General features: G+C 35.5%; 1 protein-coding gene across 1 annotated transcript in view; it reads right to left on the bottom strand.

The window, feature by feature from the left end:
• Window positions 1–7,235, bottom strand: part of LOC134669473 (elongation factor-like GTPase 1) — a 260,990-nt gene that overhangs the window by 72,077 nt on the left and 181,678 nt on the right. The gene's annotated exons all lie outside the window — the stretch shown is intronic.

The following is a 7,235-nucleotide window of genomic DNA, read 5'->3' as shown; positions in this document are numbered from 1 at the left end:
TATTATTTTATAAGAACTGGACAAATAGCCCAATCAATAACAGGCCAGCTAATTGTGACAACTATTACAAGTTTCTTTTAGTAACTTCGGTAGGCTGAATCTTTGTTAATTGGGGTAAAATACGAACAAAATGAACAAATTGTGTTGTTTAATGTACGTGTTTCACGTTATATTGTGAATTGCTTATGGGGAGTTGAAAAAAAGTGATCCAAGTTGAAAAAGAGGGAATCAAAAAACAAAAAAATTCAATATCTTGTGAGACTTTTTTATAATTCCCCTTATGTAAGGGCGCGCATATTGTTTCTGTTATAGTTATTATGTAAATAATAGTTGTAGATTAAGTAATCATTCCAAACGGTTAGTATAGATTAATTATTGATATTTTAATTATTTACTTGCCATATGTTGCGTTTGTTCCCAGTCTTCCATTCCAGTCAAGAAGACAAAATTGTTTCATTATTTTGTTTATGTTTACTATTGTCTAATAGTTTTTGTTATTTATGGCGATATAGTCGTGGTCTTAATTATACTCGATTAAAAATATCTTTAAACTTTTTCTATCCTTTTATAACCTATTACGAGACGACCATAGGGAATAAGTTACAAAATGTTGCCGAGCTCCATCAGTTTGAAAGAACAAATGTGACGTTCCACGGCAAAAGGTACCTTATGGTGGCTGGCGCTTACGTCGCATATCGCCGCAATAATATTGGAGGGGCGTTAATAATAGCGTAAGCGCCTACCGCCATAAGGTACCTTTACCCGTGGGACGTCAGAAATAAGTATGTAAATGACCCAGAATTCAAAACGACTAAACTTAAGTTAATTTAAACAAAATTAAAGGGTACTTTCTTATTGTTGCATGGAACTGCAAAACATTAAAAAAATCTACATTTCCATGAAATTATTTGTTAGTATCCGCTCTAAGCCGAAATTTAATGTAAAATGAAAGTTAGTATCGCAAAGTGAAAATTAGGATTAAGATGTCAGAATTAAGTTATGAAGCTTATGTTGAATTTGCAAAGTGTTTAAGTTCAGGAGTCGAGGCGCTACTGAAGACTGTATCTATGTAAATATGAATCATGTTGTAAAATGATACCTTGACGTGATTTGTCTTCCTTATTTGTTTATTGTATAAATTTAATCATAAGTTAAATTATTGAAGAAAAATAAATAAATGTTTCGATATCAATCATTATTTTATTCTGGCGGCTTAGCACGGTAGCCTTTTTATCGCTTGTCACCATGCCTGTCACGTTCTAACAAGTATGTAAGTGCGAAAGGGACGCGCTTAGTGATAGTCGATAAAAATGGAACCGTGCTGCGCCCGCAGGTCTCGAAATTTTGTGTTGGACCCTTTTCTATTTAATACATACAAGTAAACTTTGAAAACGGTAGATATGTCGAATGAGGTAAACCGTATGTCGGTGATATCGCCACTTTAAAAATAATGGCTAAGCGAAGCAAGATATTAAGTGAATATATTTATTTTTTGAACGTTGTTCCTATTTATTAAACATGGCATATACCGGGTGTGGCCTGTAACACGAGCAAATAATTAAAACATAAATTGTACTCCTCAAAAGGTGACACTTTTGTTCAACAACTTTAAAATGATGAAGTAGTTAGACTCCCTATTCTTCATACAAAATAAATATTATCTTCAATGGACGCCATCGCCATGCCATATCAGTAGTGATTGACGTTGCTTGTCATGCCTTAAACATAACAAAATTTGCAATTCATTGCGTCTTAGAATAAACTTTAAAGTGTATTAAAAATTAAACCACAAGCTATTTTTAAAAGTTGCTGAACAAACGTTGGTCAGTATGAGGAGTACAGCCTACAGTTAAATTTTTTGCTCGTATTGCAGGCCACACCCGGTATGTGACATATAGGTATACTCGTATCAGGCGGTTGGTAAAGCGTTTTCAGACTAACACTATTTAATTACAATTTCAATTCAAATAGGTTTCATGCAGACATCATGCAGTTTACAGCATACCATATAATAAACTTCTTACCAACTGCCGCAGTTAAACAGTAGACCTAGTTAACCATTGCCCAAAACGTGACAATAATAATAGTTGACGTAACTCCGATGTTTACGAGATTATTCACAGATTATCAAATACTGTGACAAATAAGAAATTTCTAGTGAAATTTATAGTTACGTCACGTCGAAACGTGATATAAGCTTTTTAAATGGCATTGTTTACAAAATTCAATAACTATAAGGAAATTTAGTTACATGAATTGACCTTCCTTATTATTTAACCATTTTAACTTAGGCATTTGAAAGGAAATCTATGATAGTGTAGTGTTTACATTTTATCTTATTTCTTCAACGTTGCGTCGCTCAAGAACCACGCTGTACCTTGTATTACCGAGTACCTTGATTCATAATAATAATAATAATACCCCGCGGGGGCAGCTTGTGGCGAGCTGACGGTGAGTGGCGACACCGCGGACCCCTATTCCAGAGGGCCCTGTCATCTGGCCCTCGCCTCTGTGCTTGCCTTCACCGGCCGGCCAGAGTGGAGTCGCAAGAGCGGGACCTATGCTCCAGGTTGGAAGTGTAAAATGTCATAACGCCGGCGGCCCTTGAACGGATTACCGGGATCTGGCTACCGCAGACTCACCTCTCGACAACCTCACAGCCGCTCCAAAGTGTTGCCCTGTTGTCGCACTGTGCGTGCGGCCATTGCGGGGCCCACTCAATGAGTTGGCGAGTCACCACCTGTCTTATACAATTTTGAGACTGATTGTCACGGCAGGTGTCCGCTAGTCTCTCCCATAGCCCATTATCCAGTCCATCCAACTTTCAAATCTATAGCCCATGACCTTAGTTCCCATCGCAGCACAAAAGTGCTGCACTGCAATAGTCTTTGCACCTGGCGGGGACCATCTCTTGATGTATCACATTGTGCGTTCGGGGATAGTATCCGCCACGTGTATCCCTTGCTTTTAGATTAAAGTGTCTTAAAGGGCCTCTGCGCTGTTGGCTTCGGCCCCACGTACGCCTCCCAAAGGTCCGGGACCCCATGGTCCCGAGATATGGAAAAGACATACAAATAATAATAATAATATTCTTTCTTGTGCACAATGATTGAATACAGCAAATTAACAAACATAAAAAAAAAACTAAGCAACAACAGGCGGTCTTATCGCTAAAGAGCGATCTCTTCCAGACAACCTTCGGGTAGTAGAAATTATCGAAGGGAAGAAATAAGTATAAGGGTAGCAAAAAATAATAATAATTCATCTTCTTTTTCTTCATCATCATTATCATCTCAACCATAAGGCGTCCACTGCTGAACATAGGCCTCCCCCTTGGATCTCCATACGTGCCGGTTGGAAGCGATCCGCATCCAGCGTCTTCCGGCGACCTTAACAAGGTATCTTCTTCTTGGCCTATGGTAAATTAAGGTTAATATTAACGTAATTAACGCTAATTAATCATTAGGATTGGAATTGTTTATACCAATTCCGTTAACACCACTCCGCTGCACCGAAAATGCTATAAAATTTACGATGTCTGATTATTAGCTAATTGAGGTTAGTAGCGTGTTTATAAATAACGCCATTAGGCTTTGTCGATAATCTTAGGGCACAGAATAAATAATAGCACTAAGTACAATGAACTTAGTTGTGAGGTACTCGCGCTGACAGAACATTGGCTTACTAGAGCGCAATTAGAATGCATACATATAAATAATTATAAATTAGTGTCTCAGTACTGCAGAAATTCCACACTACACGGTGGGTCTTGTTTATATGTTAAAAATACAATTAAGGCAATAGAACACTCAGAGTTATGTAACATGTCTGTAGAACGATATTGCGAAATATCTGCAGTTGAATTAATTGACTACAAGGTAGTTATAATTTGTATTTACCGTACTAACTTAGTAAAATCGACTGATTTTATATCTATCTTAGAAAGAGTCCTGGTTAAAGTAAATGACTTATGTATTGATTGTGTAATTCTTGGCGATATAAATATAGACTGGTTATCAAGTTCCCTCGACAAAAAAATATTACAGGATACCTTGTCATGTTACAACTTCACAAGTGAAATTGCGTTCCCTACGAGAGTGACCCGTACAAGTTCCACCTGTCTCGACCATTTATATACAAATATGACTCCTAGCGCGATAACGACATCAGCTGTTGTGACTAACATCAGCGACCACCACGCAATCAGAGCAAGCGTTGCGATCGCCCCTCACACAGCGCCTGAGCCTCGCGTCCAGCGCACTCGCGACTATTCGCGTGCTGCACGTAATGCTTTCGTAGGCGCTATGAACAGTATAGATTGGTGTGAAGTATTTACTCGGAAACAAACAAATGAGAGCAGAATTGAAGCTATTATGAATATTATTTCAAACAAGATAGACATATGTTTTCCTTTCAAAAATAAAAATATATCGCGTTATAAAAATAAAACCTGGATTAATAACGAAATAATTAACTTAAGGTGGTTCTCCTTGCTCGATTTTCATACAACTTTCTTGGCACCCTAGCTCCTATTATATAGGGTTTCTTCACTTGTATATGTAATGTTTGGGTAGTATATATATTTCTGTCTTCGCTTAACGTAAAAAAATACTAGATTTTGATTAAAATTATTAAGAAAAAAGCCTTTGAATATTGGTAAAATTTTGCCTCATTGCTTGTTTGTGTGAGTGATGCTTATAGTATCGGTGTAATTCTAACATGGCGACTTCATTTGACAAGTAATCATTTTTAATTTGTCAAAGGTGTAACAGATGGCACTTTAAAACCGCAACACAGATTACCTGTGTATTTTGTTTTATTTTCACTCAATAGAGGGAGGTATATTAAATGCACAAAGCATGTTACGAGTAAGTATACCTACTCATTTAAGAATCTCCTTTCTGATATAATTTCATTCCCAGATTTAATATAACTTAATAATTATTATGATTATTACACAATAAAATACATTTATATATTTATAGAAAGGTCAGTCCAAACAATCATTCGCGTTACGGTCGTCCACCGAAAACCCTTGTGAATTCTGCTTTCGTTTCGGTAAATGTTCTCTGGAAAAGCCTATATTTATTGTAACAATGATTTTTAAACTAAAATACCTAGCTATATTTTTCTCATAAATATATAGATATGTGGAGAAAAATGTCATCTTCTTGTAAATAAACAAGATTCTATAATATCTTCTGCTTGTGCATAACAATAACATTAGTAGATGATATTTTTAGGGTTCCGTACCCAAAGGGTAAAACGGGACCCTATTACTAAGACTTCGCTGTCCGTCCGTCTGTCCGTTTGTCTGTCACCAGGCTGTATCTCACGAACCGTGATAGCTAGACAGTTAAAATTTTCACAGATGATGTATTTCTGTTGCCGCTATAACAACAAATACTAAAAACAGAATAAAATAAAGATTTAAATGGGGCTCCCATACAACAAACGTGATTTTTGACCAAAGTTAAGCAACGTCGGGAGTGGTCAGTACTTGGATGGGTGACCGTTTTTTTTGCTTTTTTTTTGTTTTTTTTTTTTGCATTATGGTACGGAACCCTTCGTGCGCGAGTCCGACTCGCACTTGCCTGGTTTTTTTTCAAAAATGCTGCCTTTCACCCGAGTTAAAACACTCTACTTTTCATTTCGCATACGAGGAAAGTAAAATGCATGTGTTTTTTTAAATACATTTTTATAGTAGGTATTTTTGAGAGTAGGTATTTTCAATTAACAATTTGGCCAAAAGTAATTTATGGAATGGGGAGTCAAATATCAGAATGGAAATTGTATAACAAATCCATTTATACCCAAATTTCAATTGCTTATTGTAAAAAGAATAATAAACTCGTACCTACTTGGAATTGGAACCTAAACTGCTCTAGTGCAGAAACGTATCATTTCCTGCACACCTTTTACAACAACAATGACCCTCTTTCATATATTCGGTCAAATTGTGCTTTTTGAAAAACTAATTATAGCCAGCCTTTTATGAATGTAGTATGATACCTTAGGGTATGGTGCTTTACGCACACTAGCGTCCCTTCCCCTCCCCCTGACGCAACCCACCCTTTTTGCATGAAATATGTCCCGGTGCACAGTTTTTTACATTTTTTGAGGAAAGTATACATTTTAGGAAAAAAGTGTCAATGAAAGAAATAATCCTTAATAAATTCTTAATAAAAAAGGTCATATTAATTTTTTTTATATGATGCACCTAATTCATGTATTAGCTTGTCAAAATTCGAAATAACATAGTTTTTACTTAGGGTTCGAAACTCATTTATTATACACGGTGTAACATGAGGAAACCGAATAATTTTAACAGCGTATTCCTGATCACATTTAGAGACAAAAATGTCCTATAAACTTTTTTGAAATTCGCCTAGTTTCAGAGTTAATACCAATAAAAAAAAAACAAGTTTCTATTGTTACATAGTTCAAAACGCCTTTTTGATGGCGATGTTGCTACTATGGGATTTAGTCTAAATATCCTTATTGATATGTCAAAAAGTGACAAGTAACACTTTGCAAAAACTAAGTTTTACGAAAAAAAACCATTTTAAGTGACAAGTTTACCAATAGCATTTAATTTTTATATACAAATTCATTTATACAATTAAAAAAAAAACCAAACAAAATTTTTTTTTTGGCGAAATTGACCTAAACACATATTACATCTTAGGATAAAAGTGTCAATGAAAGAAATAGTTCCTTATTAAATTCTTAGTAAAAAAGGTTATATTCATTTTATAACACTTATTATACAAGGTGTCCTCAAGAAATGCGAAAGATTTTATTTCTGAGGTCAAATTAAAAGAAGGAAAAAATGTTTGTATGAGTTTAGGTCAATTTCGCCGAAAACAATTTTTTTTATTGTTTTTAGGGTTCCGTACCTCAAAAGGAAAAAACGGAACCCTTATGGGATCACTCGTGCGTCTGTCTGTCTGTCCGTCTGTCACAGCCGATTTTCTCCGGAACTACTGGACCAATCAAGTTGAAATCTGGTACACATATGTAAGTTTGTAAACAAATGAATTTTAAACATGGGGGCCACTTTTGGGGGGTAAATGAAAAAATTAAAATATAAAAATTTTCAAACTACATCATGTTACATATCAAAGAGCTTATTGTAAGGATCTCAAATATATATTTTTTATAATTGTCGAATAAACAGTTTAGAAGTTATTCAAGAAAATAGGCAAAAAATGACTATTCCCCCCTCCCCCTTT

This window comes from Cydia fagiglandana, chromosome 12, assembly GCF_963556715.1.
Source record: "Cydia fagiglandana chromosome 12, ilCydFagi1.1, whole genome shotgun sequence".
Classification (NCBI taxonomy): Eukaryota; Metazoa; Arthropoda; class Insecta; order Lepidoptera; family Tortricidae; genus Cydia; species Cydia fagiglandana.
This window is presented reverse-complemented; position numbering and strand designations above follow the sequence as displayed.